We start from the raw sequence: 11,298 nt of genomic DNA, 5'->3' as shown, positions 1-11,298 counted from the left end.
ATATATATATATACATACATATCTATACTGTGTATCTACGGGGCCCAGAGGCACACGGGAGGCCTTGGTTGTGCCCATCTGCGTGTGGGGCAGGGACGGGTCCTGGTCATGCTTCTGGGCAGAGGACAGAATGTTCTGGCTGAGATGGGGCTCCCACCTCAGGACAGAGAGAATCTACACCTGTGGCCAGGGTGGCGGGGGACCCAAGCGCCTGGATGGGCAGGGCAGGGCGGGGGGGTTGGTGGACCCAGCTTCCCCGAAGAGGCCAGCCCATTCTCTGAACGGCTCTGCACACTCCTGCTTTCCACTTCTAGGTAAAAAGGATCTGGCCTTCCCCACCTCTCCCCGCCAAAAGGGTATGGCTCCCTGACTTGCTCCAGCATGGGCAAGGGCGGACAGAGGGGCCAGCCGTGTGGGACAGGAGGACCGCACGGGGGGAGGGGCCCTGGTACAGAAACCCTGAAAGCCAGCCCCATCTGCCTCTGCTGCTAGGAGCCCAGCGGGAGTGGGGCTCCACGCGGCTGTCAGCGATGACAGGCCAGATGCCTCCCTCCCGTCCTGCAGCTCTGTGGGCCGAAGGCCCAGGGCCTTCCGTCCCTGACCCCGGGCTGCTGGCTAGCAGTCGGGTCCTGTCCACCCATCTGGGTCAGAGTTGCTGGGGACCCCGCCCCCCATGTGTGCCCCTTGGTCACCTGTGCCATCCTCAAGGATGTCTGGCTACTGTGGCTTCTGTGCCTGTGTCCCCTCCTGTCCCATCCTCGTGCAGCCATGCGTGTAACTGCCTGTCCCTTTGTAGTTTCTGATGTTTGTAACCAGACCCACCGTGTCATTAAACAGACTCGCTCTTCCCGCGTCTGCGCCGCTCGCTCTGTCTTTTCCCGCCAGCTGCCACTCGCCTCTGCCTCCCCCGCTGAGCTCAGGCCTGTTCCCGAGAGCCGCCCAAGGGCCCCTCACCTGTGCCTCGGCCACGGCCGGCGGTGGCTCCTCGGAGCTGGGGCTTACAAGTAGAGCAGACGCCCGGACCTGGGTAATCGGAAGCCCGGGCTGGAGACCAGAAGCGGGGCTGTGGAGGGCCGGGAAGGGCGTTTGTGCCGTTTTGTTTTTAAAGTCGTGGGGCTTTCAGTCTTTTTCCTGGAAATCTCCTTCCTGGGGAGCATAGGATAAGACCGGGAGGAATCCCGGGAGAGATGTTCAGGAAAACGGGGGAGAGTCAAGGATTGCCCACCACCCCCATCCCTCACCCCCTCCACCCCTCTGCTAGACATGAGCACTGGGTATCCCACACGGGGAGGGGGGTGGGGAGTTCCCAGAAGTGTCTGGCAGAGGATGTTTGAGAAAGGAAGTCCGTTTACGTGTACCACCTAAAACTTCCAGCACCTTCCCTGAGCTCTCAGCTCCCAGACCCCCTTCCCAAGCCCTGGATCCCACACCCCACAGCCTCAGGCCAGCCTGTCCCACCCCCACGAAGGATGGAGGCAACAGCCAGAGCCACAGCTCCCTAAGGAGGGACCAGGAGGTCTCTACCCCTGGGTGGGCTGCAGGAGAAGCAGGAAGCAGCCTCTGCGCTTGGGAGGGCTCCCCCCGGCTGCCCAGGAAGCTTCAGCTGACGTGCAGGACGAGTCCCGTCTCTCAGACCATGAACTCCTCGAATGCAGTGTACACCCTCATCTCCAGGGCCTGGCACAGCCGAGGTGCTCAAAAGAAATCCAAAGAATGAATGAACACCGCTCGTAGAAAGCAAGACCAGTGCGTGGGGCCGAGAGGGAGCCGTGTGAATGATGCATGAGTGCAGAGTGGAGAGGACAGGAGTGGGCAAGGCCCTTCCAGGGAGGCGGTGCTGCAGGACAGAGAGCTGGACTCTGGAGCCGGACTGCCTCCCGATGCTGTGCGACTTTGGGCAAGTTACTTAGCCTTTCTGAGCTGCATAGTCACCTCTAATTTAAAGTAGGAGTGAGACATAATTAAAACAAAATAAAATAAAGTAAAATAAAATAAAATAGGAATGAACCAGGCAGGTACCCGGAGGAGGAAGAGGAGTTTGGAAGCCAGCCACAGTACCGGGGACTTGGGCATGCTCTGGACAGGGTGACTTGACTATCAGGCCATCAGAAGCAGCAAATGGAGGGAGGAGAGAGTCTTGAGGGCAGAGATGGAAAGAGGAAGGCAGTGAACGAAGGAGGAAGATTGCGGGAAGCAGGGCAGAGGACAGGGAGATGGAGGCCGGCAGGGAAGGGGTGGATGCCCCCATCCTGGGCCTGATGGCCCCTGGTGAGCTCAGGCTGAGCGGGAGCCAGAGGGCTGGGGACTCTGAGCGCTGTGAGGGGAAAGGGGGCATCCGTGGGCAGGGTGGGGAGAGCCTCTGGGAAGAGAGACACCCCTCCCCCTTCACTTCAGTGGACTGAAGTAGGGAAGGAGCCTCTTGTCTGGCAACACTGGAATCATTCTGGAACGTGGCCCTTGAGAGTTTATCTCTGCTCCCCACCCCCCAGGCAAGGGACGCGGGCAATTAGCATTAGCGACTCCCCCCACACCGGGGCTAGAGCCGCTGCTGGGTAGGGGTGGGGTGGGGGAGGGACAAGTCCACCCCTGGCTTGCTGGGCAGGGCCCCGGTGTCCCTAGGGGGCTGACCCCAGGGTCGGGGAGCAAGGGGTGGGCTTTTGTGCTCTACACTCAGGGACAGCCTTGTCGCTAAAGAACTAACCAACTGGGCCAGCTCCCCCTGCTTGCTCAGGCTGTGAGTGATCGGGTGTCAGGAAGGAGGGGGGGGGGTGCCCAGGCTGCCGCTCCTTCTCGGCCGCACAGCCCCACAGCGCCCCCTGCTGGCCACTGGCCGGGACCCTCCCGGGGAGGCCCTGGACGGCGCTTTGAGCGACCTTCCCTTCCCCTGTGGGTCCACCTTCCTCCCTTGCTTGAAAGGACGCATCCTGAGGCAAAAGGGAAAAATGTGAGCCCCCATACCTATTTATGAAGATATCCTCCCATAGTCTGAACCACGTGGAAAAAGTTAATAAAATCTCTATTTAAAAAACGGACGATAGATAAAACACCGTGGGTGGCCAGTTGGTTGGGTCCACTTTGCCAGCGCTTACAGACTCACTCATTTCTGGTGGCTCTGGATGTCCCTCAATTTGTGGCCACACGGCCTTCTGTGTGTCAGCCTAAACCCAAGACGATCTCGTCTCGAGATCTTCAGCAAAGGCCCTTTCTTCAGTAAGGCAGGTGGATGAGAATTCGGGGGCCTCCACTTAGCCGGCGACGTCCGTAAGAGGAGGAAAGAGCAAGGGAGCAAGCAGGGGCCCCCCTGCTCCTCCTCCTATAAACCAGACACTTGCGGGGCCCTGCTGGTCTGGCCAGGCCCTGCTCCGAGAATTATCCAGATGGCCCTCTGGGGTCTAGAAGGCCCTATACAAGGAGCAGCTGATAATGGGGGAGGTTAAGGATGTCGAGGCGGGACCTGGGATCTGAGACTGTGGGGGGAGGTGGGAAGGCCCCCCAGAGCTTCAGAGAGAGTGTGTGTCCTCAGACCTAATATTTGGTTTCTCATTCCTGACCCGACATCTGGGCCGATGCTGGGGGCCCAGGTGTTCCGAGCTCGGGAGGGGCGATGGGATCCAGACTGTGCACTCCCTTCTACATCCCCTTGGGTCGTGGAGCCTGAGGGAGCAAATCTCCTCCAAAGACCTTTTGTGGGGCGCCTGGGGGGCTCAGTCGGTGAAGCGTCTGCCTTCAGCTCAGGTCATGTTCCCGGGGGTCCTGGACTGAGCCCCGAGTCGGCGGGCTCCCTGCTCGGTGGGGAGCCTGCTTCTCCCTCTCCCTCTGCTCCTCACTCATACTCTCTCTCCCGCTCTCTCCCAAACAAATAAACAAAATCTTAAGAGAAAAGGAAAGAAAAGGAAACAGAAAAGAAGAGAAAAGGGAAAGACCAGCTTTTGTGTTTCTCAGGACAGAGGGGGCAGCACTGATGAAGTTCTAGAACATGGGTGAGGTTCAGCGGGGTGAGGTCCGGAGCCGATGACCAAGAAAGAATTCTTGAGACGTCTTTGGTGCAAAATGGTGGTTTATGAAAGCACGGGGACAGGACCCGTGGGCAGGAAGAGCTGCTGCCCGGAGGATGTGAGGGGTGGTCTATTGTATACTTGTAAGTTGGGGAGGGGATTAGGGATGGTGTAAGTCTCTAAGGAATTTTGGAAGCAAGGTTTCTAGGACCTTGAGGGGCTAGCTGTTGTCTAGGGAAAAGGTTATTCATTACCAGTAATAAACCTTCTCGTGAGACCCTTTAGATGTCTATCAGTGGGCCATATGCTTGAGAATGACTGTCATGACACTGTCTTGGAGGTTTAGAGATCAAGTTTCCAAAGGAATTGTTAAAGTAGACTTACAGGATCCTGGCTGGGGGTAGGGGGTCAGTCAGTCTAGGATTGTCCTTTGCCCTTAGCAAAGCCTTCAGGTGAGGGTAGTTGAGTCCCTAGAGGAGAGTCACTCTGCCTGTTTTAAGGGCTTGTCAGTAGGTAAGGAAATCTAATAATTTTTCTTCTGCCTCTGTGTCCCACATCAGCACCATGTCAGACTGGCATCAAGAGACCCGCGCTGATCCAGATCCACACCGCCTTACTCTGCGACCCAGGGCTAAGCCCCAGTTACAGGGGCCCAAGACGGGGAGTCAGGTTACCGCTGGGGCCCATAGGCTCTTGAACTGTTCCTTTTTCTGCTTAGCCCAGGATCTCCCCACCCTGGGAGCTACTTCCAGGGGCCCCAAGGAACTGAAAGCCTTGAGGTGACCCCCACCCACAAGTGCTGCAAAGGTCAGGGTTGCAAGCCATGGTGGGGGCATGGGGAGGGCAAGGACCAGGCTCCAGGAGGAAGAAGAACACAGACCAAGGATTTCCCTTTTTTTTTCCTTACTCCGTCTTTTTTTTTCTTTTTCAATTTTATAAGTATACATTTATATATTCTTATTCTTTTTCTAAAAAGATTTTTTATTTATTTGTCAGAGAGAGAGAAAACACAAGCACAAGCAAGTGGAAACGCAGGCAGAGGGAGAAGCGGGCTCCCCGCTGAGCAGAGAGCCCGATGCGGGGCTCGATCCCAGGACCTGAGCAGGTTCTTGACCAACTGAGCCACTCAGGTTTCCCAACATTTATATATTCTTATTGTTAAAGATTCCTGAAATACCTACCTGTGAATTTAAAGTAAAATATGACAGGGTGGCTCAGTCAGTTGAAAGGCTGACTCTTGATCTCATCTCAGGTGTTGATCTCAGGGTTGTGAGCACAAGCCCCACACTGGGCTCCATGGTGGGCAAGGAGCCTACTTTAAAAAGGAGGAAGGGGGGTGCCTGGGTGGCTCAGTGGGTTGAGCCTCTGCCTTCGGTTCAGGTCATGATCCCAGGGTCCTGGGATCGAGCCCCGCATCGGGCTCTCTGCTCAGCAGGGAGCCTGCTTCCTCCCTCTCTCTTTGCCTGCCTCTCTGCCTACTTGTGATGACAATGGGCTGTTGGGAGGATGAAATGAATTCAGACATACACAGAAAGCATTTGGACCACGCCTGGGGTTCGTGGGGCATCTTGAACAACGTATGCAAAGGGAGCCACAGGGAATGATGGCCGACACAGAGGAGGTGGATCTCCTCAGCTCAGCACTCACTCCGTTGTCCCATTGGTTTGCTTACAAAACACAAGTTCAAAGACAAAAGTATTAGACTAATAGACAGCAGAGGATTAAATCTAGCACAGAGCCCCCTGGGGCGCCCGGCTGGCTCCATGGGTGGAATACACCCCTCTTGGTCTCAGCGTTGTGAGTTCGAGTCCCATGCTGGGTGTAGAGATGGCTTGAAAATAAAAAATAAAATAAACAAAATAAAAACAGCCCTTCTGAGCACGGAGCTCTGTGCGACCGTCCAGGTCACATGCCCATGAAGCTGGCCCTGCCTCCAGACAACAGTCACTGGGGGACGGAACCTACCAACGAGCTTGGAAGTGGATCGTCCCCTAGCCAGGATTGAGATGCCCACAGGCTCACTAACACGTCCATGATAGCCTCGCAAGATACCCGGAACCCAAGAACCCAGCTAAGCCGCGCGTGGATTCCCGAGCCACAGAAACTATGAGGTCGTAGTGTGCGTCGTCTTAAGTGCCTAAGTTTGGGGGAACTTTCTAGATATTGATCCTTCATCAGTTACAACCTTCGGGACTGCTTTCTCCCATTTGCTTGGCTTCTCACTTTGTGGAGGGCATCTGTGTGACACAGAAGTCGACAGCTTCTATGCCATCAGATCCGTCCATCTTTTTGTTTATGGCTTCTGGGTGGAGCTTCTGGGCTGAGGTGTCTTCCTGGGGAGCCCTCAGCTACTCAAGGTTAGCTGCGTTGCCTAATGGAACTCATCAGATGGTTAGTTAGCGGGTATGCTGGTGTATTTGCCACCAAAGCCGGTCCCCCCCCCCCCCACCTCCCACCCCTCCCCCCATGGTCCTCCCAGGGTGACTGCAGCCTCCATGGTGAGGGAGGGAAGATGCGGCAGTGATCCAGGGTCTGAAGGATGAGCCCAGCCAGGATCTGGGAGGTAAGGTGGGCTCCGGAATAATATTCAAAGTCCGTTCCCAGAGGCCCGTCGGAATGACCAAGTCTGGGATGAGACTAGGATGCCCCAGAGGAGGACTGATAAGGGTTGGAAAACAGCACGTGCAAGGAGCAGACTGCTGGGGGAGAGGCAGAGAGTTCAAGGTCACCCTGGGGGAGGTGAGAGCACCAGGAAGCATCTCAGGGCCCAAGAGTTGGACCGCATCAGCCTCTGGACACTGGATGCCCCAGCCTTTCACCTGGGTGGCAGGCAGCTCTTAGGGTACCTGGGGTCTTGTAGTTCATGAGCACCCAAATAGAGAGAGGTCACTGGTGCCCCTTCCTGGGCATGAACTTCTGAAAGGAGGGCAGGATGGCAGACAAGTTATATAGGCTTTTGCAGCTTACTAACGCCGATAAGCCCTTTACGGGTGAGCCTGTGGCTTTAATGCCTGTCGTATTTAGGTGGGGCTGCCAGGTGTTCTGCTGAGAATGCAGGTAGAGGGGGCAAAGATGAATCATGGCTTCCCCGGGGTTCTCTAGACCAGGTGGGGTTCCTTGGTGCAGTACCCCATATCACCACTAGGTGGAGACTCTGCACCATCAATGCTAGCGGTCAGGGTACAGGAGATGTTGGCTCCCTTCTCTGAAAAAGCCTTCAACTTCAACCGGCCCAAGCTCTCTTCCTCGACTTTGCCCTGCCAGAGTCCCTGAGTGGGGAGGTAAACCCAGAACATAAATGGAGAGGACATCTGAGGTCCTGGGTCAGCCAAATTCTGGACAGAAGGGATGCCTTTCTGATCCTTCTCTGCTCAGGTTCCCCAGCCTCTTTCCCCAACCGTTTGACCTGGACCTTTGCAGTAGCCTCTTCACCCGCCTTGCTAACTTTGCCAAACTTGTCTGTCCTAAGCACAGCCAGAATGACCCTTCTGGAATACGGGTGTGGTCCATGATGCTGGAAAGAACATGGGTCTAGGGTAGAGTACCCAGCTCTGCTCCCCATCAGCTGTGTGGCCTCGGGCACAGCCCTATACCTCTCTGAACCTTGTCAAGAAAGTAAGCTTCATTCAATAGAGCTTCCTTATGTGATCTAAATTTCTTTGAATCTCAGCTAATAAAGAGACTCCTAATATTTTTACTCTCTTGGACAAACACAGGGACATCCTTCAAAGGTATATCATCAGAACTTTTTAAAAAGTTTTATTTATTTATGAGAGAGAGAGAGAGAATGAGCACAAACACAGGTAGCGGCAAGCAGAGGGAGAAGCAGACTCCCTGCTGAGCAAGGAGCCCGATGTGGGACTCGATTCCACGACCCTGGGATCATGACCTGAGTTGAAGACAGACCCTCAACCGACTGAGCCACCCAAGCATCCCTTATCAGAACCTTTCTGAGTTCGCTAACTTATGGCTTCAGGAACCTCTTGCCCTTTCTTCTGGGGGTCACGATGTCTCACCTTCTTGATCTGAATGTCGTGAGGGGGTCTCAGGATTGCTCAGACATGAAAGAAAGCCTATCATTCTCGTGTGTTGGGGGGGCTGGTGGTGGCTGCTCCCTTCCCCAGTCTTCCTGCAAAGCAGTGCTTACAAAGGACAAAGGGTTCTCATTTTAAAACTCCGAGTGTGCGCTCTTTATCCCACAAAGCCTGCTTCCTCATCTATAAAGCTTGGCTTGCCTACCCTGCAGGACTGCTGTCAAGATGAAAAACGTAACCATGTCTATGAGAGCACTTTTCAAAGAGTAAAATATTAGATGCAATTTTCCAGTTTAAAAACTCCCCACTGCTTACAGAAAAATAAAAACGCCTCTCCAGACCTAGCAGAACCTCCCTTACACACGTCCTGCCTCCCCATCCTTGTTGCCCATCAGCCTCCCCAGCACGTCCTGGGATGCAGCCGGACCAGGGGACAGAAGCTCCCTGACCACAACCAGGGATCCCTCCCTCCTGTGTCTTTGTTTTTCTTCTTCCCACCTGACCAATTCCTTTCTTCACCCCTCCCTGTCGAGACCCTCCCGATTCCTTTAGGTTAATTTTATTTAAAGGTTTTATTTATTTTTGAGAGAGAAAGAGAGAGCACAAGGGGGTGCCGAGGGAGAAGTAGACTCCTCGCTGAGCAGGGAGCCCGACGCGGACGTGGGGCTCGATCCCAACACCCAGAGATCATGAACTAAGCCGAAGGCAGACACTTCACTGACTGAGCCACCCAGGGGCTTCCCCCTTTAGGCTAATTTTAGAAAAAGTTTGGACTGTGTTTTCTGTAAGTGATAAAAATAATACACGCACACGGTATGAAATGAAAAGCACGTGTCTGTCCTGCTCATCTCCACCACCCTCCCACGCAGGGTCACCCCACACATGGACTTCCGGACTGTGTTTGTGGATCTACCAGCAAATCCATGGGTATGTTCTGGGGCGCCTGGGTGGCTCAGTGGGTTAAAGCCGCTGCCTTAGGCTCGGGTCATGATCCCAGAGTCCTGGGATCGAGCCCCGCATCGGGCTCTCTGCTCAGCAGGGAGCCTGCTTCCTCCCTTCTCTCTCTGCCTGCCTCTCTGCCTACTTGTGATCTATCTGTCAAATAAATAAATAAATAAAATCTTAAAAAAAAAAATCCGTGGGTATGTTCTTTAAACACAGGCAAATGGAGTTATGTCAAACATGCTCCCGGCTGTCGTCTGCTGTCCACTTCATGTATCCTGGATGTCTTTCTCATCAGCACACAGAGTTGCCTAACTGTTTTTAATGGCTGTGTAACACGACCACAAACTATACCCCTGGTCTGTTCGACGCCCTTCTGCCCTCCGGCTGCACGGCTGTCTGGGGTTGCAGCCAAGGCCACGGTCAGCATCCCTGCGCCTACGTCGCTGGGCACTGGGCAGTGTGTGCTGTCTCCAGGGGACAAATCCCTGACGTCGATCACCACCACGAGTCCCTCTCCTGGGGGCTCCTACAGTTTTCCTTGGCGCTCCAGGACTGCCCCCTTGGCTCCGGTATCTGGAGCATTTGCCAGAATCTCAAGTCAGATTGTGACTTGCCTCCCAGCCCAGCGGCTCTTCATCTCCTTCTGCCTCAGTCTTTTCATCCCTAACATGGAGAGGATCATAGCGGTACCGCTTCTGAGTTGTCCCAAGAGTTGGGATAACACATTACAGCCCTCCGATCAGGCCACCCTCATCCTTCTTCTTCTAGCCCCTGTGTACTTCCACCTTCCCACTGAGCCCCAGCGCTTTGCACACAGGCCCCGATCTCGTTCCTCTCTGTCTCCACGCCCCCGGGGATGTGGCGGGTACACGATGATGGGTCCTTGCATGTGCCACTGGGAAGCAACTCTCCAGCATTGGCCCCTTCTACTTCTTAACCTCCTATCCCCATCCCACTCAGGAGCTCTGTTAAGGGGTCAGGGTCTTGGCTGTCCCCGGAGACCAACGGGACGGCCTGATTTTGGTCCCACGGGTCCAGCCCCTCCCCCCCAGCAGAGTCTCCCTTCAGACTCTGCGCCTCCAGGCAAAGGTGGAAGGGGAAGATAAGAGCCTCCAGGGCTGAGAAAGGGGCGTGCTGACCTTGGAGTTCCTCCCAGCTCCCCTGGCCACAGTTTTGTCTAGGCCGAAGGGGGAGTCTAGGGCCAAGTCCTCTTGCTGCTGAGGAGGAGGAAAGTCCACCTGGGCAGCCAGACTCGGGTCAAGGGGCCAGGAGGGCAGAAGGACGGAGTGGCCCAGTGCCAGCAGGGGCCGGCTGGCACACCACACCCGGCTCACACCCAGCCCACACCCAGCCCACGCCCACCCTGGAGGGAATCGGGTGGGTCCTGCCAACGCCGTTAGGAGTAGGGAGGTTCACCAATTTTGGTCCTGGCCACAGGGCTGTTAAAGGTGGGACCCCAGGGGGCCGCTGAGCTAGGGAGAGGCAGGGACCCAGGGAGATCAGGAATCAGAGGCCAGCTTCTCTGGGCTGAGAGGGAGTAGGAATTGGTTCAGAATTGATGAGAAATGGGGTCCTAGTGTGACAACAGGAACAGTAGTAACTGCCAGAAGCTGCCCGCACAGGCCACGTGCCCCGCCCCCGCCCCCGGGCTTCTTACATGACCCCAATTTACAGAGGAGGAAGCGGAGGCTTGGGGAGGTGGCAGGATTTGTCCAAGGCCACAAAGATAGCAGGTGGCAGGGTCAGGATCTGAGCTTAGGTCGTCTGGCTGTGAGCATCCCCCTTATAATAATAACCCCACTAGTTAACACTTGATGGGGCAACCTTTCGCAGGTTCTGTTCTCTGCATCCCCACTGCCAACCACATGAGAAAGCCAGGCAGGCTTTGCAACTTTGCAAATTAAGAACGGGCTCGAAGGTAGGGGCTAGGGCCGGGGCCAGGGCCACCCTGCCTCGAGGCTGCGCACCCCTCCCCGGGGGCCCTGAATCTCCAGATCCTGAGGGCTTTCCCCTCCCACTGCAAGTGTCCCTGTGAGCCAAGGTTTTGCCCCATCAGGAAGGTTGTGTGTCGCCGGGCCAGAGACGACGTCGAGTTTTCACTGGGTGGCCCTGAAGGAGAGTGCTGGGACTCCTCCAGAGAACCCGGGCACCCACGCAGGCACCCAGCGCGGGCTTCCCCCACGGACCCGCTCTCCGGTCCCAGGTGGCGGGCGGATGGGGGCCGGGGGAAGTTGAGCTAGCAAGACCCGGCCTAGGAGGGCGCCTCCGCCCCCAGGAGGATGAAGAGGACTGAGATCAGAGGCTTCCCCGGGGCGGGAGCCGCA

This window comes from Martes martes (genome assembly GCF_963455335.1).
Source record: "Martes martes genome assembly, chromosome: 16".
Classification (NCBI taxonomy): Eukaryota; Metazoa; Chordata; class Mammalia; order Carnivora; family Mustelidae; genus Martes; species Martes martes.
Note: the sequence above shows the minus strand (reverse complement) of the source record.